Source organism: Schistocerca serialis, chromosome 7 (genome assembly GCF_023864345.2).
Source record: "Schistocerca serialis cubense isolate TAMUIC-IGC-003099 chromosome 7, iqSchSeri2.2, whole genome shotgun sequence".
In the NCBI taxonomy this organism is placed as follows: Eukaryota; Metazoa; Arthropoda; class Insecta; order Orthoptera; family Acrididae; genus Schistocerca; species Schistocerca serialis.
The window spans coordinates 6,129,491-6,154,148 of NC_064644.1; positions in this window are offsets into that span (position 1 = coordinate 6,129,491).

The window sequence follows — 24,658 nt, forward strand, 5'->3', positions numbered from 1 at the left end:
TCTAAGACACTTCCATCTAAATCGAGTAACGTTTCTATGGAAACGACAGGATTTTCTTTTGGGATACGACAATCACATTTCCGATCCACTAATCCTTCTTTACTGCATCCCTCACTCTCACACATTGACGAATTCGCACGGAAAATGCGTTGCTTTGAAATACTATGTGTTCTAAGACATTTCCTTCTAAATCGAGTGACGTTGCTATGGAAACGACAGGATTTTCTTTTGGGATACGACAATCTCATTTCCGATCCACTAATCCTTCTTTACTGCATCCCTCACTCCCACTCATTGATGAATTCACACGGAAATTGCGTCGCTATGAAATACTATGTGTCCTAAGACATTTCCTTGTAAATCGAGTAACGTTTCTATGGAAACGACAGGATTTTCTTTTGGGATACGACAATCTCATTTCCGATCCACTAATCCTTCTTTACTGCATCCCTCACTCCCACTCATTGACGAATTCACTCGGAAATTGCGTCGCTATGAAATACTATGTGTTCTAAGACATTTCCTTCGAAATCGTGTAACGTTTCTATGGAAACGACAGGATTTTCTTTTGGGATACGACAATCACATTTCCGATGCACTAATCCTTCTTTACTGCATCCCTTACTCCCACACATTGACGAATTCACACGGAAGTTGCGTCGCTATGAAATACTATGTGTTCTAAGACACTTCCATCTAAATCGAGTAACGTTTCTATGGAAACGACAGGATTTTCTTTTGGGATACGACAATCACATTTCCGATCCACTAATCCTTCTTTACTGCATCCCTCACTCTCACACATTGACGAATTCGCACGGAAAATGCGTTGCTTTGAAATACTATGTGTTCTAAGACATTTCCTTCTAAATCGAGTAACGTTTCTATGGAAACGACAGGATTTTCTTTTGGGATACGACAATCTCATTTCCGATTAACTAATCCTTCTTTACTGCATCCCTCACTCCCACTCATTGACGAATTCACTCGGAAATTGCGTCGCTATGAAATACTATGTGTTCTAAGACATTTCCTTCGAAATCGAGTAACGTTTCTATGGAAACGACAGGATTTTCTTTTGGGATACGACAATCACATTTCAGATGCACTAATCCTTCTTTACTGCATCCCTCACTCCCACACATTGACGAATTCACACGGAAGTTGCGTCGCTATGAAATACTATGTGTTCTAAGACACTTCCATCTAAATCGAGTAACGTTTCTATGGAAACGACAGGATTTTCTTTTGGGATACGACAATCACATTCCCGATCCACTAATCCTTCTTTACTGCATCCCTCACTCCCACTCATTGTCGAATTCACACGGAAATTGCGTCGCTATGAAATACTTTGTGTTCTAAGACATTTCCTTCTAAATCGAGTAACGTTTCTATGGAAACGACAGGATTTTCTTTTGGGATACGACAATCTAATTTCCGATCCACTAATCCTTCTATACTGCATAACTCACTCCCACTCATTGACGAATTCACACGGAAATTGCGTCGCTATGAAATACTATGTGTTCTAAGATATTTCCTTCTAAATCGAGTAACGTTTCTATGGACACGACAGGATTTTCTTTTGGGATACGACAATCACATTTCCGATCCACTAATCCTTCTTTACTGCATCCCTCACTCCCACTCATTGACGAATTCACACGGAAACTGCGTCGCTATGAAAAACTATGTGTTCTAAGACATTTCCTTCTAATTCGAGTAACGTTTCTATGGAAACGACAGGATTTTCTTTTGGGATACGACAATCACATTTCCGATCCACTAATCCTTCTTTACTGCATCCCTCACTCCCACTCATTGACGAATTCACACGGAAATTGCGTCGCTATGAAATACTATGTGTTCTAAGACATTTCCTTCTAAATGGAGTAACGTTTCTATGGAAACGACAGGATTTTCTTTTGGGATACGACAATCACATTTCCGATCCACTAATCCTTCTGAACTGCATCCCTCACTCCCACTCATTGACGAATTCACACGGAAATTGCGTCAATATGAAATACTGTGTGTTCTAAGACATTTCCTTCTAAATCGTGTAACGTTTCTATGGAAACGACAGGATTTTCTTTTGGGATACGACAATCTCATTTCCGATCCACTAATCCTTCTTTACTGCATCCCTCACTCCCACTCATTGATGAATTCACACGGAAATTGCGTCGCTATGAAATACTATGTGTCCTAAGACATTTCCTTGTAAATCGAGTAACGTTTCTATGGAAACGACAGGATTTTCTTTTGGGATACGACAATCTCATTTCCGATCCACTAATCCTTCTTTACTGCATCCCTCACTCCCACTCATTGACGAATTCACACGGAAATTGCGTCTCTATGAAATACTATGTGTTCTAAGACATTTCCTTCTAAATCGAGTAACATTTCTGTGGAAACGACAGGATTTTCTTTTGGGATACGTCAATCTCATTTCCGATCCACTAATCCTTCTTTACTGCATCCCTCACTCCCACTCATTGACGAATTCACACGGAAATTGCGTCGCTATGAAATACTATGCGTTCTAAGACATTTCCTTCTAAATCGAGTAAGGTTTCTATGGAAACGACAGGATTTTCTTTTGGGATACGACAATCACATTCCCGATCCACTAATCCTTCTTTACTGCATCCCTCACTCCCACTCATTGTCGAATTCACACGGAAATTGCGTCGCTATGAAATACTTTGTGTTCTAAGACATTTCCTTCTAATTCGAGTAACGTTTCTATGGAAACGACAGGATTTTCTTTTGGAATACGACGATCACATTTCCGATCCACTAATCCTTCTTTACTGCATCCCTCACTCCCACTCATTGTCGAATTCACACGGAAATTGCGTCGCTATGAAATACTTTGTGTTCTAAGACATTTCCTTCTAATTCGAGTAACGTTTCTATGGAAACGACAGGATTTTCTTTTGGGATACGACAATCACATTTCCGATCCACTAATCCTTCTTTACTGCATCCCTCACTCCCACTCATTGACGAATTCACACGGAAACTGCGTCGCTATGAAAAACTATGTGTTCTAATACATTTCCTTCTAATTCGAGTAACGTTTCTATGGAAACGACAGGATTTTCTTTTGGGACACGACAATCACATTTCCGATCCCCTAATCCTTCTTTACTGCATCCCTCACTCCCACTCATTGACGAATTCACACGGAAATTGCGTCGCTATGAAATACTATGCGTTCTAAGACATTTCCTTCTAAATCAAGTAAGGTTTCTATGGAAACGACAGGATTTTCTTTTGGGATACGACAATCACATTTCCGATGCACTAATCCTTCTTTACTGCATCCCTCACTCCCACACATTGACGAATTCACACGGAAGTTGCGTCGCTATGAAATACTATGTGTTCTAAGACACTTCCATCTAAATCGAGTAACGTTTCTATGGAAACGACAGGATTTTCTTTTGGAATACGACGATCACATTTCCGATCCACTAATCCTTCTTTACTGCATCCCTCACTCCCACTCATTGTCGAATTCACACGCAAATTGCGTCGCTATGAAATACTTTGTGTTCTAAGACATTTCCTTCTAATTCGAGTAACGTTTCTATGGAAACGACAGGATTTTCTTTTGGGATACGACAATCACATTTCCGATCCACTAATCCTTCTTTACTGCATCCCTCACTCCCACTCATTGACGAATTCACACGGAAACTGCGTCGCTATGAAAAACTATGTGTTCTAAGACATTTACTTCTAATTCGAGTAACGTTTCTATGGAAACGACAGGATTTTCTTTTGGGATACGACAATCACATTTCCGATCCACTAATCCTTCTTTACTGCATCCCTCACTCCCACTCATTGACGAATTCACACGGAAATTGCGTCGCTATGAAATACTATGTGTTCTAAGACATTTCCTTCTAAATGGAGTAACGTTTCTATGGAAACGACAGGATTTTCTTTTGGGATACGACAATCTCATTTCCGATCCACTAATCCTTCTTTACTGCATCCCTCACTCCCACTCATTGATGAATTCACACGGAAATTGCGTCGCTATGAAATACTATGTGTCCTAAGACATTTCCTTGTAAATCGAGTAACGTTTCTATGGAAACGACAGGATTTTCTTTTGGGATACGACAATCTCATTTCCGATCCACTAATCCTTCTTTACTGCATCCCTCACTCCCACTCATTGACGAATTCACACGGAAATTGCGTCTCTATGAAATACTATGTGTTCTAAGACATTTCCTTCTAAATCGAGTAACATTTCTGTGGAAACGACAGGATTTTCTTTTGGGATACGTCAATCACATTTCCGATCCACTAATCCTTCTTTACTGCATCCCTCACTCCCACTCATTGACGAATTCACACGGAAATTGCGTCGCTATGAAATACTATGCGTTCTAAGACATTTCCTTCTAAATCGAGTAAGGTTTCTATGGAAACGACAGGATTTTCTTTTGGGATACGACAATCACATTCCCGATCCACTAATCCTTCTTTACTGCATCCCTCACTCCCACTCATTGTCGAATTCACACGGAAATTGCGTCGCTATGAAATACTTTGTGTTCTAAGACATTTCCTTCTAATTCGAGTAACGTTTCTATGGAAACGACAGGATTTTCTTTTGGAATACGACGATCACATTTCCGATCCACTAATCCTTCTTTACTGCATCCCTCACTCCCACTCATTGTCGAATTCACACGGAAATTGCGTCGCTATGAAATACTTTGTGTTCTAAGACATTTCCTTCTAATTCGAGTAACGTTTCTATGGAAACGACAGGATTTTCTTTTGGGATACGACAATCACATTTCCGATCCACTAATCCTTCTTTACTGCATCCCTCACTCCCACTCATTGACGAATTCACACGGAAACTGCGTCGCTATGAAAAACTATGTGTTCTAATACATTTCCTTCTAATTCGAGTAACGTTTCTATGGAAACGACAGGATTTTCTTTTGGGACACGACAATCACATTTCCGATCCCCTAATCCTTCTTTACTGCATCCCTCACTCCCACTCATTGACGAATTCACACGGAAATTGCGTCGCTATGAAATACTATGCGTTCTAAGACATTTCCTTCTAAATCAAGTAAGGTTTCTATGGAAACGACAGGATTTTCTTTTGGGATACGACAATCACATTTCCGATGCACTAATCCTTCTTTACTGCATCCCTCACTCCCACACATTGACGAATTCACACGGAAGTTGCGTCGCTATGAAATACTATGTGTTCTAAGACACTTCCATCTAAATCGAGTAACGTTTCTATGGAAACGACAGGATTTTCTTTTGGAATACGACGATCACATTTCCGATCCACTAATCCTTCTTTACTGCATCCCTCACTCCCACTCATTGTCGAATTCACACGCAAATTGCGTCGCTATGAAATACTTTGTGTTCTAAGACATTTCCTTCTAATTCGAGTAACGTTTCTATGGAAACGACAGGATTTTCTTTTGGGATACGACAATCACATTTCCGATCCACTAATCCTTCTTTACTGCATCCCTCACTCCCACTCATTGACGAATTCACACGGAAACTGCGTCGCTATGAAAAACTATGTGTTCTAAGACATTTACTTCTAATTCGAGTAACGTTTCTATGGAAACGACAGGATTTTCTTTTGGGATACGACAATCACATTTCCGATCCACTAATCCTTCTTTACTGCATCCCTCACTCCCACTCATTGACGAATTCTCACGGAAATTGCGTCGCTATGAAATACTATGTGTTCTAAGACATTTCCTTCTAAATGGAGTAACGTTTCTATGGAAACGACAGGATTTTCTTTTGGGATACGACAATCACATTTCCGATCCACTAATCCTTCTGAACTGCATCCCTCACTCCCACTCATTGACGAATTCACACGGAAATTGCGTCAATATGAAATACTGTGTGTTCTAAGACATTTCCTTCTAAATCGAGTAACGTTTCTATGGAAACGACAGGATTTTCTTTTGGGATACGACAATCTCATTTCCGATCCACTAATCCTTCTTTACTGCATCCCTCACTCCCACTCATTGACGAATTCACTCGGAAATTGCGTCGCTATGAAATACTATGTGTTCTAAGACATTTCCTTCGAAATCGTGTAACGTTTCTATGGAAACGACAGGATTTTCTTTTGGGATACGACAATCACATTTCCGATGCACTAATCCTTCTTTACTGCATCCCTCACTCCCACACATTGACGAATTCACACGGAAGTTGCGTCGCTATGAAATACTATGTGTTCTAAGACACTTCCATCTAAATCGAGTAACGTTTCTATGGAAACGACAGGATTTTCTTTTGGGATACGACAATCACATTTCCGATCCACTAATCCTTCTTTACTGCATCCCTCACTCTCACACATTGACGAATTCGCACGGAAAATGCGTTGCTTTGAAATACTATGTGTTCTAAGACATTTCCTTCTAAATCGAGTGACGTTGCTATGGAAACGACAGGATTTTCTTTTGGGATACGACAATCTCATTTCCGATCCACTAATCCTTCTTTACTGCATCCCTCACTCCCACTCATTGATGAATTCACACGGAAATTGCGTCGCTATGAAATACTATGTGTCCTAAGACATTTCCTTGTAAATCGAGTAACGTTTCTATGGAAACGACAGGATTTTCTTTTGGGATACGACAATCTCATTTCCGATCCACTAATCCTTCTTTACTGCATCCCTCACTCCCACTCATTGACGAATTCACACGGAAATTGCGTCTCTATGAAATACTATGTGTTCTAAGACATTTCCTTCTAAATCGAGTAACATTTCTGTGGAAACGACAGGATTTTCTTTTGGGATACGTCAATCACATTTCCGATCCACTAATCCTTCTTTACTGCATCCCTCACTCCCACTCATTGACGAATTCACACGGAAATTGCGTCGCTTGAAATACTATGCGTTCTAAGACATTTCCTTCTAAATCGAGTAAGGTTTCTATGGAAACGACAGGATTTTCTTTTGGGATACGACAATCACATTCCCGATCCACTAATCCTTCTTTACTGCATCCCTCACTCCCACTCATTGTCGAATTCACACGGAAATTGCGTCGCTATGAAATACTTTGTGTTCTAAGACATTTCCTTCTAATTCGAGTAACGTTTCTATGGAAACGACAGGATTTTCTTTTGGAATACGACGATCACATTTCCGATCCACTAATCCTTCTTTACTGCATCCCTCACTCCCACTCATTGTCGAATTCACACGGAAATTGCGTCGCTATGAAATACTTTGTGTTCTAAGACATTTCCTTCTAATTCGAGTAACGTTTCTATGGAAACGACAGGATTTTCTTTTGGGATACGACAATCACATTTCCGATCCACTAATCCTTCTTTACTGCATCCCTCACTCCCACTTAGTGACGAATTCACACGGAAATTGCGTCACTATGATATACTATGTGTTCTAAGACATTTCCTTCTAAATCGAGTAACGTTTCTATGGAAACGACAGGATTTTCTTTTGGGATACGATAATAACATTTCCGATCCACTAATCTTTCTTTACTGCATCCCTTACTTCCACTCATTGTCGAATTCACACGGAAATTGCGTCGCTATGAAATACTATGTGTTCTAAGACATTTTCTTCTAAATCGAGTAACGTTTCTATGGAAACGACAAGATTTTCTTTTGGGATACGACAATCACATTTCCGATCCACTAATCCTTCTCTACTGCATCCCTCACTCCCACTCATTGCCGAATTCACACGGAAATTGCGTCGCTATGAAATACTATGTGTTCTAAGACATTTGCTTCTAAATCGAGTAACGTTTCTATGGAAACGACAGGATTTTCTTTTGGGATACGACAATCACATTTCCGATCCACTTATCCTTCTTTACTGCATCCCTCACTCCCACTCATTGACGAAGTCACACGGAAATTGCGTCGCAATGAAATACTATGTATTCTAAGACATTTCCTTCTAAATCAAGTAACGTTTCTATGGAAACGACAGGATTTTCTTTTGGGATACGACAATCACATTTCCGATCCACTAATCCTACTTTGCTGCTTCCCTCACTCCCACTCATTTACGAATTCACACGGAAATTGCGTCGCTATGAAATACTATGTGTTCTAAGACATTTCCTTCTAATTCGAGTAACGTTTCTATGGAAACGACAGGATTTTCTTTTGGGATACGACAATCACATTTCCGATCCTCTAATCCTTCTTTACTGCATCCCTCACTCCCACTCATTGACGAATTCACACGGAAATTGCGTCGCTATGAAATACTATGGGTTCTATGACTTCTCCTTCTCAATCGAGTAACGTTTCTATGGAAACGACAGGATCTTCTGTTGGGGTTACGACAATCACATTTCCGATCCACTAATCCTTCTTTACCGCATCCCTCACTCCCACACATTGATGAATTCACACGGAAATTGCGTCGCTATGAAATACTATGTGTTCTAAGACATTTCCTTCTAAATCGAGTAACGTTTCTATGGAAACGACAGGGTATTCTTTTGGGATACGAGAATCACATTTCCGATCCACTAATCCTTCTTTACTGCATCCCTCACTCCCACTCATTGACGAATTCACACGGAAATTGCGTCGTTATAAAATACTATGGGTTCTACGACTTCTCCTTCTAAATCGAGTAACGTTTCTATGGAAACCCAAGGATTTTCTTCTGGGATACGACTTTCTCCTTTCCGATGCACTATTCCTTCTTTACTGTATCCCTCGCTCCCTCAAATTGATGAATTAACACAGAAATAGCGTCGGTATGAAATACTTTCGGTTCTATGACTTCTCCTTCTAAATCGAGTATCGTTTCTATGGAAACCACAGGATTTTCATTTGGGGTACGACTTTCTCCTGTGCGATGCACTATTTCTTCTTTGCTGCATCCCTCGCTCCCTCACATTGACGGATTAACAGAGAAATTGCGTCGCTATGAAATACTATGTTTTCTATGACTTCTCCTTCTAAATCGAGAAACATTTCTATGGAAACGAAAGGATTCTTTTGTGGGTTTACGACTATCTCCTTTCCGATGCACTATTCCTTCTTTACTGCATTCCTCGCTCCCTCACATTGACGAATTAACACAGAAATTGCGTCGCTATGAAATACTATGGGTTCTATAACTTCTCCTTCTAAATCGAGTATCGTTTCTATGGGAAACACAGGGTTTTCTTTTGGGATACGAGTATCTCCTTTCCGCTGCACTATACCTTCTTTACTGCATCCCTCGCTCCCTCACTTTGACGAATTAACACAGCAATCGCGTCGCAATGAAATACTATGGGTTCTATGACTTCTCCTTCTAAATCTAGTATCGTTTCTATGGAAACGACAGGATTTTCGTTTGGGATACGAGTATCTCCTTCTCGATGCACTATTCCTTCTTTACTGCATCCCTAGCTCCCTCACATTGACGAATTAACACAGAAATTTAGTCGCTATGAAATACTATGGATTCTATGACTTCGCCATCTAAATCCATAACGTTTCTATGGAAACGACAGGATTTTCTTTTGGGATACTACAATCCCCCTACCGATGCACTATTCCTTCTTTAATGCAGCCCCCACTCCATCACATTGATGAATTAACACAGAAATTACTTCGCTATGAAATACTATGGGTTCTATGACATCTCCTTCTAAGTCGAGTATCGTTTATGTGGAAACGAAAGGATTTTCTTTTGGGATACGACTATCTCGTTTCCGATGCTTTATTCCTTCCTTACTGCATCCCTCGCTCCCACACATTGACCAATTAACACAGAAATTGCGTCGCTGTGAAATACTATGTGTTCTATGTCTTCTCCTTCTAAATCGAGTATCGTTTCTATGGAAACAACAGAATTTTCTTTTGGGATACGACTCTCTCCTTTCCGATGCACTATTCCTTCTTTACTGCATCTCTTGTTCCAGCACATTGACGAATTAACACTGAAATTGCGTCGTTATGAAATACTATGTGTTCTATGACATCTCTTTCTAATTCGAGTATCGTTTCTATGGAAACGCCAGGATTTTTTTTTGGGATACGAGTATCTCCTTTCCGATGCACTATTCCTTCTTTACGGCATCCCTCGCTCTCTCACATTGACGAATAAACGCAGAATTTCCGTCGCTGTGAAATGCTATGGGTTCTATGATATCTCCTTCTAAATCGAGTAACGTTTCCATGGAAACGACAGGATTTCCTTTTGGGATACGAGTATCTCCTTTCCGATGCACTATTCCATCCTTACTGCATCCCTCGCTCCCTCACAGTGACGAATTAACACAGTAATTGCGTCGCAATGATACACTGTGGGTTCCATGACGTCTGCTTCTAAATCGAGTAGCGTTTCTATGGAAACGAAAATATTTTCTTTTGGGATACGAGTATCTCCTTTCCGATGCACTATTCCTTCTTTACTGTATCCCTAGCTCCCTCACATTGACGAAATAACACAGAAATTGAGTCGCTATTAAATACTATGTGTTCTATGACATCTCCTTGTAAATCGAGTGATGTTCCAATGGAAACGAAAGGATTTTCTTTTGGGAGACGAGTATCTCCTTTCCGATGCACTATTCCTTCTGTACCGCATCCCTCGCTCCCTCACATAGATGAATTAACACAGAAATTGCATCGCTATGAATTACAATAAGATCTATGACTTCTCATTCAAATTCGAGTAACGTTTCTATGGAAACGACAGGATTTTCTTTTGGGATACGACACTCTCATTTCCGATGCACAATTCCTTCTATACTGCATCCCTCACCCCCTCACACTAATGGATTAACCCAGAAATTGCGTCGTTATGAGACACTATGGGTTCTATGACTTCTCCTTCTAAATCGAGTAACGTTTCTATGGAAACGACGGGATTATCTTTTGGGATAAGAGTATCTCCCTTCCGATGCACAATTATTTCTTTGCTGCATCCCTCGCTCCCTCACATTGACGAATTAACACAGAATTTGCGTCGCTACGAAATATTATGGGTTCTATGGCTTCACCATCTAATTCGAGAGTCGTTTCTATTTAAACGACAGGATTTTCTATTGTTATACGAGTATCTCCTTTCCGATGCAATATTCCTACTTTACTGCATCCCTCGCTCCCTCACATTGACGAATTAACATAGCACTTGCGTCGCAATGAAATACTATGTGTTCTATGACTTCTCCTTCTATATCGAGTATCGTTTCTATGGAAACGACAAGATTTTCTATTGGGATACGAGTATCTCCTTTTCGATGCACCATTCCTTCTTTACTGCACCCCTTGCTCCCTCTCATTGACGAATTATCACAGAAATTGCGTCGCTATGAATTACTATGAGATCTATGACTTCTCATTCTAAATCGAGTAACGTTTCTATGGAAACGACAGGATTTTCTTTTGGGATTAGAGTATCTCCTTTGCGATGCACTATTCCATCTTTACTGCATCACTCGCTCCCTCACACTGACAAATTCACAATGAAATTACGTCCATATGAAATACTACGTGTTCTATGACATCCTCTTCTAATTTGAGTAACGTTTCTATGGAAACGACAGGATTTTCATTTGGGGTACGATTATCTCCTTTCCGTTGCACTATTCCTTCTTTACTGCATCCCTCGCTCCCTCACACTGCCGAATTAACACAGAAATTGCGTCGCTATGAATTACTATGGGTTCTACGACATTTCTTCTAAATCGAGTAACTCTTCTATGGAAACGACAGGATTTTCTTTTGGGATACGACAATCTCCTTTCCGATGCACTATTCCTTCTTTACTGAATCCCTCGCTCCCTCACATTGACGAATTAACACAGAAATTGCGTCGTTATGAAATACTACGTGTTCTAAGACTTCTCCCTCTAAATCGAGTAGCGTTTCTTTGGAAACGACAGGATTTTGTTTTGGGATACGACTATCTCCTTTCCGATGCACAATTCCCTCTTTAATGCATCCCTCGCTCCCTCACATTGACGAATTAACACAGCAATTGCGTCGCAATGGAATACTATGGGTTCTATGACTTCTCCTTCTAAATCGAGTAACGTTTGTATGGAACCAAAGGATTTTCTTTTGGGATACGACTTTCTCCATTCCGATGCACTATTCCTTCTTTACTGTATCCCTCGTTCCCTCACATTGACGAATTGACACAGAATTTGCGTCGCTACGAAATACTATGTGTTCTATGACATCTCCTTCTAAATCGAGTATCGTTTCTATGGAAACGACAGGATTTTCTTTTGGGAGACGAGTGTCTCCTTTCCGATGCAGTATTCCTTCCTTACTGCATCCCTCGCTCCCTCACATTGACGAAATAACACAGCAATTGCGTCGCAATGAAATACAATGGATTCTATGACTTCTCCTTCTAAATCGAGTATCGTTTCTATGGAAACGACAGGATTTTCTGTGGGATACGAGTATCTCCTTTTCGATGCACTATTCCTTCTTTACTGCATCCCTAGCTCCCTCACATTGACGAATTAACACAGAAATTGCGTCGCTATGAATTACTATGGGTTCTATGACTTTTCCTTCTAAATCGAGTAACGTTTCTATGGAAACCACGGGATTTTCTTTTGGGATATGATTTTCTCCTTTCCGATGCACTATTCCTTTTTTACTGCATCCTTCGCTCCCTCACATTGATGAATTGACAAAGAAATTGCGTCGCTATGAAATTTTATGTGTTCTATGACATCTCCTTCTAAATCGAGTAACCCTTTTATTTAAACGACGGGATATTCTTTTGGGATACGACTATCTCCTTTCCGATGCACTATTCCTTCTTTACTGCATCCCTCGCTCCCTCACATTGACGTATTAACAGAGAAATTGCGTCGTTATGACATACTATGTGTTCTATGACATCTCCTTCTAAATCGAGTAACGTTTCCATAGAAACGACAGGATTTTCTTTTGGGATACCAGTATCTCCTTTCCGATGAACTATTCCTTCTTTACTGCAACCCTCGCTCCCTCACATTGACGATTTAAGAGAGAAATTGCGTCGCTGTGAAATACTGAGTTTTCTATGACTTCTCCTTCTAATTCGAGTAACGTTTCTATGGAAACGACAGGATATTCTTGTGGGATACGACTATCTCCATTCTGATGCACTATTCCTATCTTACTGCATCCCTCGTTCCCTCACATTGACGAATTAACACAGAAATTGCGTCGCTATGAAATACTATGGGTTCTATAACTTCTCCTTCTAAATCGAGTAACGTTTCTATGGAAACCAAAGGATTTTCATTTGGGATACGACACTCTCATTTCCGATGCACAATTCCTTCTTTACTGCATTCCTCACTCCCTCACATTGACGAATTGTCACAGACATTACGTCGCTATGAAATACAATGGGTTCTAAGACATCATGTAAATCGACTAACGTTCTATGCAAACGAAAGGATTTTCTTTTGGGATACGAGTATCTCCTTTCGGATGCACTATTCCTTCTTTACTGCATCCCTCGCTCCCTCACATTGAGGAATTAACACAGAAATTGCGTCGCTATGAGATCCTATGGGTTCTATGACTTCTCCATCTAAATCGAGTAACGTTTCTATGGAAACGATGGGATTATCTTTTGCGGTACGAGTATCTCCTTTCCGATTCACTATTCCTTCTTTGCTGCATCACTCGCTCCCTCACACTGACGAATTAACACTGAATTTGCGTCGCAATGAAATACTATGGGTTTTATGACTTCTCATTCTAAATCGAGTAACGTTTCTATGGAAACGACAGGATTTTGTTTTGGGATACGAGTATTTCCTTTACGATGCATTATTCCTTCTTTACTGCATCCCTAGCTCCCTCACATTGACTAAATAACACAGAAATTGAGTCGCTATGAAATACTATGGATTCTATGATATCTCCTTCTAAATCGAGTAACGTTTCTATGGCAACGACAGGATTTTCTTTTGGGAGACGAGTATCTCCTTTCCGATGCACTATTCCTTCTTTACTGCATCCCTCGCTCCCTCACATTGACGAATTAACACAGAAATTGCGTCGCTACGAATTTCTATGAGATCTATGACTTCTCCTTCTAAATTGAGTAACGTTTCTATCTAAACGACAGGATTATCTTTTGGGATACGACTATCTCCTTTCCGAAGCACTATTCCATCTTTACTGCATTCCTCGCTCCAGCACATTGACGAATTAACACAGATATTGCGTTGCTATGAAATACTATGGATTCTATGACTTCTCCTTCGAAATCGAGTAATGTTTCTAAGGACACCTGAGGATTATCTTTTGGGATACGACTTTCTATGTTCCGATGCACTATTCTTTCTTTGCTGCATGCCTCGCTCCCTCACTTTGACGAATTAACACAGAAACTGCGTCGCTATGAATTCCTTTGAGATCTATGACTTCTCCCTCTAAATCGAGTAGCGTTTCCTTGGATACGACATAATTTTCTTTTGGGATACGACTGTCTCCTTTCCAATGCACAATTCCTTCATTAATGGATCCCTCGCTCCCGCACATTGACGAATTAACACAGAAATTGCGTCACTTTGAAATGCTACGGGTTCTATCACTTCTCTATCCAAATCGAGTGACCTTTCTAAGGAAACAACAAAAAATTTTCTTTTGGGATACGACAATCTTCTTTCCGATGCACTATTCCTTCTTTACTGCATTCCTCACTCCCTCACATTGACGAATTGTCACCGACATTACGTCGCTATGAAAAACTATGGGTTCTATGTCATCTCCTTCTAAATCGAGTAACGTGTCTACGGAAACGAAAGGATTATCTTTTGGGATACGACTATCTCATTTCCGATGCACTATTCCTTCTTTACTGCATCCCTAGCTCCCTCACATTGACGAATTAACACAGAAATATAGTCGCTATGAAATACTATGGATTCTATGACTTCTCCTTCTAAATCGAGTAACGTTTCTATGGAAATGACGGGATCATCTTTTGGGATACGAGTATCTCCTTTCCGATGCACTATTCCTTCTTTACTGCATCCCTCGCTCCCTCACATTGACGAATTACCACAGAAATTGCGTGGCTACGAATTACTATGAGATCTATGACTTCTCCTAAATTGAGAAACGTTTCTATGGAAACGACAGGATTATCTTTTGGGATACAACTATCTCCTTTCCGAAGCACTATTCCTTCTTTACTGCATCCCTCGCACCAGCACATTGACGAATTAACACAGATATTGCGTCGCTATGAAATGCTATGGGTTCGATGCTTTCTCCATCTAAATCGAGTAACGTTTCTATGGAGACCACAGGATTATCTTTTGGGATACGAGTATCTCCTTTCCGATGCACTATTCCTTCTTTGCTGCATCACTAGCTACCTCACATTGACGAAATAACACAGAAATTGAGTCGCTATGAAATACTATGGATTCTATGACTTCTCCTTTTAAATCGAGTAACGTTTCGATGGAAACGACAGGATTCTCTTTTGGGAGATGAGTATCTCCTTTCCGATGCACTATTTTTTCTTTACTGCTTCCCTCGCTCCCTCTCATTGACGAATTATCACAGAAATTGCGTCGCTATGAAATACTATGGGTTCCATAACTTCTCCTTCAAAATCGAGTATTGTTTCTATGGAAATGACAGGATTTTCTTTTGGGATACGATTATCTCTTTCCGATGCACTATTCCATCATTACTGCATTCCATGCTCCCTCACAATGACGAATTAACTGAGAAATTGCGTTGCTATGAAATACTATGCATTCTGTGACTTCTCCTTCTAAATCGAGTAACGTTTCTATGGAAATAACAGGATTTCCTTGTGAGATACGACTATCTCCTTTCGGATGCACTATTCCTTCTTTACTGAATCCCTCGCTCCCTGACATTGACGAATTAACACAGAAATTGCGTCGCTATGAAATACTATGGGTCTTATGACTTCTCCTTCTAAATCGAGTAACGTGTCAATGGAAAGCACAGGATTTTCTTTTGGGATACGACTTTCTCCTTTCCGATGCACTACTTCTTCCTTACTGCATACCTCGCTCCATCACTTTATTGAATTAACACAGAAGTTACGTCGCTATGAAATACTATGGATTCTATGTCACCTCCATCTAAATAGAGTAACGTTTCTATGGAAACGACAGGATTTTCTTTTGGGATACGAGTATCTCGTTTCCGATGCACTATACCTTCTTTACAGCGTCCCTCGCTCCCTCACATTGACGATTTAACACAGAAATAGCGTCACAATGAAATACTATGGGTTCTACGACTTCTCCTTCTAAATCGAGTAACGTTTCTATGGAAACGACAGGATTTTCTTGTGGGATACGACTATCTCCTTTCCCATGCACTATTCCTTCTTTACTGCATCCCTCGCACCCACACACTGGCGAATTAACAATGAAATTACGTCCATATGAAATACTATGTGTTCTATGACATCTTCTTCTAAATAGAGTAACGTTTCTATGGAAGCAAGAGGATTTTCTTTTAGGATATGAGTATCTCCTTTTCGATGCACTATTCCTTCTTTACTGCATCCCTCATTCTCTCACACTGATGAATTTCCCAGGAATTGGGTCGCTATGAAACACTCTGAGTTCTATGACTTCTCCTTCTAAATCGAGTAACGTTTCGAAGGATACCAGCGGATTTTCTTTTGGGATACGACTTTGTAGATTCCGATGCACTATTCCTTCTTTACCGCATCCCTCGCTCCCACACATTGACGAATTAACACAGAAATTGCGTCGCTATGAAATACTATGGGTTCTATATAATCTCCTTCTAAAAAGAGTAACGTTTCTATGGAAACGACAGGATTTTCTTGTGGGATACGACTATCTCCTTTCCGATGCACTATTCCTTCTTTACTGCATCCCTCGCTCCCTCACATTGACGTATTAACAGAGAAATTGCGTCGTTATGACATACTATGTGTTCTATGACATCTCCTTCTAAATCGAGTAACGTTTCCATAGAAACGACAGGATTTTCTTTTCGGATACCAGTATCTCCTTTCCGATGAACTATTCCTTCTTTACTGCAACCCTCGCTCCCTCACATTGACGATTTAAGAGAGAAATTGCGTCGCTGTGAAATACTGAGTTTTCTATGACTTCTCCTTCTAATTCGAGTAACGTTTCTATGGAAACGACAGGATATTCTTGTGGGATACGACTATCTCCATTCTGATGCACTATTCCTATCTTACTGCATCCCTCGTTCCCTCACATTGACGAATTAACACAGAAATTGCGTCGCTATGAAATACTATGGGTTCTATAACTTCTCCTTCTAAATCGAGTAACGTTTCTATGGAAACCACAGGATTTTCATTTGGGATACGACACTCTCATTTCCGATGCACAATTCCTTCTTTACTGCATTCCTCACTCCCTCACATTGACGAATTGTCACAGACATTACGTCGCTATGAAATAGAATGGGTTCTAAGACATCATGTAAATCGACTAACGTTCTATGGAAACGAAAGGATTTTCTTTTGGGATACGACTATCTCCTTTCGGATGCACTATTCCTTCTTTACTGCATCCCTCGCTACCACACATTGACGAATTAACACAGAAATTGCTTCGCTATGAAATACTATGGGTTCTGTTTAATCTCCTTCTAAATAGAGTAACGTTTCTATGGAAACGACAGGATTTTCTTTTGGGATACGAGTATCTCCTTTCCCATGCGCTAATCCTTCTTTACTGCACCCTCGCTCCCTAACATTGAGGAATTAACACAGAAATTGCGTCGCTATGAGATCCTATGGGTTCTATGACTTCTCCATCTAAATCGACTAACGTTTCTATGGAAACGATAGGATTATCTTTTGCGATACGAGTATCTCCTTTCCGATTCACTATTCCTTCTTTGCTGCATCACTCGCTCCCTCTCACTGACGAATTAACACAGAAATTGAGTCGCTATGAAATACTATGGATTCTATGATATCTCCTTCTAAATCGAGTAACGTTTCTATGGAAACGACAGGATTTTCTTTTGGGAGACGAGTATCTCCTTTCCGATCCACTATTCCTTCTTTACTGCATCCCTCGCTCCCTCACATTGACGAATTAACACAGAAATTGCACCGCTACGAATTTCTATGAGATCTATGACTTCTCCTTCCAAATTGAGTAACGTTTCTATGGAAACGATAGGATTATCTTTTGCGATACGAGTATCTCCTTTCCGATTCACTATTCCTTCTTTGCTGCATCACTCGCTCCCTCTCACTGACGAATTAACACAGAAATTGAGTCGCTATGAAATACTATGGATTCTATGATATCTCCTTCTAAATCGAGTAACGTTTCTATGGAAACGACAGGATTTTCTTTTGGGAGACGAGTATCTCCTTTCCGATCCACTATTCCTTCTTTACTGCATCCCTCGCTCCCTCACATTGACGAATTAACACAGAAACTGCGTCGCTATGAATTCCTTTGAGATCTATGACTTCTCCCTCTAAATCGAGTAGCGTTTCCTTGGATACGACAGGATTTTCTTTTGGGATACGACTGTCTCCTTTCCGATGCACAATTCCTTCATTAATGGATCCCTCGCTCCCGCACATTGACGAATTAACACAGAAATTGCGTCACTTTGAAATGCTATGGGTTCTATCACTTCTCTATCCAAATCGAGTGACCTTTCTAAGGAAACAACAAAAAATTTTCTTTTGGGATACGACAATCTTCTTTCCGATGCACTATTCCTTCTTTACTGCATTCCTCACTCCCTCACATTGACGAATTGTCACCGACATTACGTCGCTATTAAATACAATGGGTTCTAAGACATCTCCATGTAAATCGAGTAACGTTCTATGGAAACGAATGGATTCTCTTTTGGGATACGACTATCTCCTTTCGGATGCACTATTCCTTCTTTACTGCATCCCTCGCTCGCACGCATTGACGATTTAACACAGAAATTGCGGCGCTATGAAAGACTATGGGTTCTATGTCATCTCCTTCTAAATCGAATAATGTGTCTACGGAAACGAAAGGATTATCTTTTGGGATACAACTATCTCATTTCAGATGCACTATTCCTTCTTTACTGCATCCCTAGCTCCCTCACATTGACGAATTAACATAGAAATATAGTCGCTATGAAATACTATGGATTCTATGACTTCTCCTTCTAAATCGAGTAACGTTTCTATGGAAACGACGGGATTATCTTTTGGGATACGAGTATCTCCCTTCCGATGCACTATTCCTTCTTTACTGCATCCCTAGCTCCCGCACATTGACGAATTAACATAGAAATATAGTCGCTATGAAATACTAAGGATTCTATGACATCTCCTTCTAAATCGAGTAACGTTTCTATGGAAACGACAGGATTTTCTTTTGGGAGACGAGAATCTCCTTTCCGATGCACTATTCCTTCTTTACTGCATCCCTCGCTCCAGCACATTGACGAATTAACACAGATATTGCGTCGCTATGAAATGCTATGGGTTCGATGCTTTCTCCATCTAAATCGAGTAACGTTTCTATGAAGACCACGGGATTATCTTTTGGAATACGACAATCCCCTTTCCGATGCACTATTCCTTCTTTACCGCATCCCTCACTCCCTCACATTGATGAATTAACACAGAAATTACGTCGCTATGGAATACTATGGGATCTAAGACATCTCTTTCTAAATCGAGTAACATTTCTACGGAAACGAAAGGATTATCTTTTGGGATACGACTATCTCATTTCAGATGCACTATTCCTTCTTTACTGCATCCCTCGCTCCAGCACATTGACGAATTAACACAGATATTGCGTCGCTATGAAATACTATGCGTTCTATGACTTCTCCTTCTAAATCGAGTAACGTTTCTAAGGACACCTGAGAATTATCTTTTGGGATACCACTTTCTATGTTCCGATGCACTATTCTTTCTTTGCTGCATACCTCGCTCCCTCACATTGACGAATTAACACAACAACTGCGTCGCTATTAATCAGTATGAGATCTATGACTTCTCCTTCTAAATCGAGTAACGTTTCTATGGAAACGACAGGATTTTCTTTTGGGATACGACTATCTCCTTTCCGATGCACAATTCCCTCTTTACTGCATCCCTCGCTCCCGCACATTGACGAATTAACACAGACATTACGTCGCTATGAAATACAATGGGTTCTAAGACATCTCCATGTAAATCGAGTAACGTTCTATGGAAACGAATGGATTCTCTTTTGGGATACGACTATCTCCTTTCGGATGCACTATTCCTTCTTTACTGCATCCCTCGCTCGCACGCATTGACGAATTAACACAGAAATTGCGGCGCTATGAAATACTATGGGTTCTATATAATCTCCTTCTAAAAAGAGTAACGTTTCTATGGAAACGACAGTATTTTCTTTTGGGATACGAGTATCTCCTTTCCCATGCACATAACCTTCATTACTGCATCCCTCGCTCACTCACATTGAGGAATTAACACGGAACTTGAGTCGCTATGAAATACTATGGATTCTATGACATCTCTTTCCAAATCGAGTAACGTTTCTATGGAAACGACAGGTTTTTCTTTTGTGAGACGAGTATCTCTTATCGGATGCACTATTCCTTCTTTACTGCATCCCTCGCTCCCTCACTTTGACGAATTAACACAGAAACTGCGTCGCTATGAATTCCTATGAGATCTATGACTTCTCCCTCTAAATCGAGTAGCGTTTCCTTGGATACGACATAATTTTCTTTTGGGATAAGACTGTCTCCTTTCCAATGCACAATTCCTTCATTAATGGATCCCTCGCTCCCGCACATTGACGAATTAACACAGAAATTGCGTCACTTTGAAATGCTATGGGTTCTATCACTTCTCTATCCAAATCGAGTGACCTTTCTAAGGAAACAACAAAAAATTTTCTTTTGGGATACGACAATCTTCTTTCCGATGCACTATTCCTTTTTTACTGCATTCCTCACTCCCTCACATTGACGAATTGTCACCGACATTACGTCGCTATGAAAGACTATGGGTTCTATGTCATCTCCTTCTAAATCGAGTAACGTGTCTACGGAAACGAAGGATTATCTTTTGGGATACGACTATCTCATTTCCGATGCACTATTCCTTCTTTACTGCATCCCTAGCTCCCTCACATTGACGAATTAACACAGAAATATAGTCGCTATGAAATACTATGGATCCTATGACTTCTCCTTCTAAATCGAGTAACGTTTCTATGGAAACGACGGGATTATCTTTTGGGATACGAGTATCTCCTTTCCGATGCACTATTCCTTCTTTACTGCATCCCTCGCTCCCTCACATTGACGTATTAACAGAGAAATTGCGTCGTTATGACATACTATGTGTTCTATGACATCTCCTTTTAAATCGAGTAACGTTTCCATAGAAACGACAGGATTTTCTTTTCGGATACCAGTATCTCCTTTCCGATGAACTATTCCTTCTTTACTGCAACCCTCGCTCCCTCACATTGACGATTTAAGAGAGAAATTGCGTCGCTGTGAAATACTGAGTTTTCTATGACTTCTCCTTCTAATTCGAGTAACGTTTCTATGGGAACGACAGGATATTCTTGTGGGATACGACTATCTCCATTCTGATGCACTATTCCTCTCTTACTGCATCCCTCGTTCCCTCACATTGACGAATTAACACAGAAATTGCGTCGCTATGAAATACTATGGGTTCTATAACTTCTCCTTCTAAATCGAGTAACGTTTCTATGGAAACCACAGGATTTTCATTTGGGATACGAGTATCTCCTTTCCCATGCGCTAATCCTTCTTTACTGCACCCTCGCTCCCTCACATTGAGGAATTAACACAGAAAATGCGTCGCTACGAGATCCTATGGGTTCTATGACTTCTCCATCTAAAACGAGTAACGTTTCTATGGAAACGATGGGATTATCTTTTGCGATACGAGTATCTCCTTTCCGATTCACTATTCCTTCTTTGCTGCATCACTCGCTCCCTCACACTGACGAATTAACACAGAAATTGAGTCGCTATGAAATACTATGGATTCTATGATATCTCCTTCTAAATCGAGTAACGTTTCTATGGAAACGACAGGATTTTCTTTTGGGAGACGAGTATCTCCTTTCCGATCCACTATTCCTTCTTTACTGCATCCCTCGCTCCCTCACATTGACGAATTAACACAGATATTGCGTCGCTACGAATTTCTATGAGATCTATGACTTCTCCTTCTAAATTGAGTAACGTTTCTATGGAAACGACAGGATTATCTTTTGGGATACGACTACCTCCTTTCCGAAGCACTATTCCATCTTTACTGCATCCCTCGCTCCAGCACATGACAGATATTGCGTCGCTATGAAATACTATGGGTTCTATAACTTCTCCTTCTAAATCGAGTAACGTGTCTACGGAAACGAAGGATTATCTTTTGGGATACGACTATCTCATTTCCGATGCACTATTCCTTCTTTACTGCATCCCTAGCTCCCTCACATTGACGAATTAACACAGAAATATAGTCGCTATGAAATACTATGGATTCTATGACTTCTCCTTCTAAATCGAGTAACGTTTCTATGGAAACGACGGGATTATCTTTTGGGATACGAGTATCTCCTTTCCGATGCACTATTCCTTCTTTACTGCATCCCTCGCTCCCTCACATTGACGAATTAGCACAGAAATTGCGTGGCTACGAATTACTATGAGATCTATGACTTCTCCTTCTAAATTGAGAAACGTTTCTATGGAAACGACAGGATTATCTTTTGGGATACAACTATCTCCTTTCCGAAGCACTATTCCTTCTTTACTGCATCCCTCGCACCAGCACATTGACGAATTAACACAGATATTGCGTCGCTATGAAATGCTATGGGTTCGATGCTTTCTCCATCTAAATCGAGTAACGTTTCTATGGAGACCACAGGATTATCTTTTGGGATACGAGTATCTCCTTTCCGATGCACTATTCCTTCTTTGCTGCATCACTAGCTACCTCACATTGACGAAATAACACAGAAATTGAGTCGCTATGAAATACTATGGATTCTATGACTTCTCCTTTTAAATCGAGTAACGTTTCGATGGAAACGACAGGATTCTCTTTTGGGAGATGAGTATCTCCTTTCCGATGCACTATTCTTTCTTTACTGCTTCCCTCGCTCCCTCTCATTGACGAATTATCACAGAAATTGCGTCGCTATGAAATACTATGGGTTCTATGACTTCTCCTTCTAAATCGAGTATTGTTTCTATGGAAATGACAGGATTTTCTTTTGGGATACGAGTATCTCCTTTCCGATGCACTTTTCCATCATTACTGCATTCCATGCTCCCTCACAATGACGAATTAACTGAGAAATTGCTTTGCTATGAAATACTATGCATTCTGTGACTTCTCCTTCTAAATCGAGTAACATTTCTATGGAAATAACAGGATTTCCTTGTGAGATACGACTCTCTCCTTTCGGATGCACTATTCCTTCTTTACTGCATCCCTCGCTCCATCACTTTATCGAATTAACACAGAAGTTGCGTCGCTATGAAATACTATGGATTCTATGTCACCTCCATCTAAATAGAGTAACGTTTCTATGGAAACGACAGGATTTTCTTTTGGGATACGAGTATCTCGTTTCCGATGCACTATACCTTCTTTACAGCGTCCCTCGCTCCCTCACATTGACGATTTAACACAGAAATAGCGTCACAATGAAATACTATGGGTTCTACGACTTCTCCTTCTAAATCGAGTAACGTTTCTATGGAAACGACAGGATTTTCTTGTGGGATACGACTATCTCCTTTCCCATGCACTATTCCTTCTTTACTGCATCCCTCGCTCCCTCACACTGACGAATTAACAATGAAATTACGTCCATATGAAATACTATGTGTTCTATGACATCTTCTTCTAAATAGAGTAACGTTTCTATGGAAGCAAGAGGATTTTCTTTTAGGATATGAGTATCTCCTTTTCGATGCACTATTCCTTCTTTACTGCATCCCTCATTCCCTCACACTGATGAATTTACCCAGGAATTGGGTCGCTATGAAACACTCTGAGTTCTATGACTTCTCCTTCTAAATCGAGTAACGTTTCTAAGGATACCAGCGGATTTTCTTTTGGGATACGACTTTCTAGATTCCGATGCACTATTCCTTCTTTACCGCATCCCTCGCTCCCACACATTGACGAATTAACACAGAAATTGCGTCGCTATGAAATACTATGGGTTCTATATAATCTCCTTCTAAAAAGAGTAACGTTTCTATGGAAACGACAGTATTTTCTTTTGGGATCGAGTATCTCCCTTCCCATGCACTAAACCTTCTTTACTGCATCCCTCGCTCATTCACATTGAGGAATTAACACAGAACTTTAGTCGCTATGAAATACTATGGATTCTATGACATCTCCTTCTAAATAGAGTAACGTTTCTCTGGAAACGACAGGTTTTTCTTTTGTGAGACGAGTATCACTTTTCGGATGCACTATTCCTTCTTTACTGCATCCCTCGCTCCCTCACATTGACGAATTAACACAGAAATTGCGTCGCTATGAATTACTATGGGTTCTATGACTTCTCCTTCTAAATCGAGTAACGTTTCT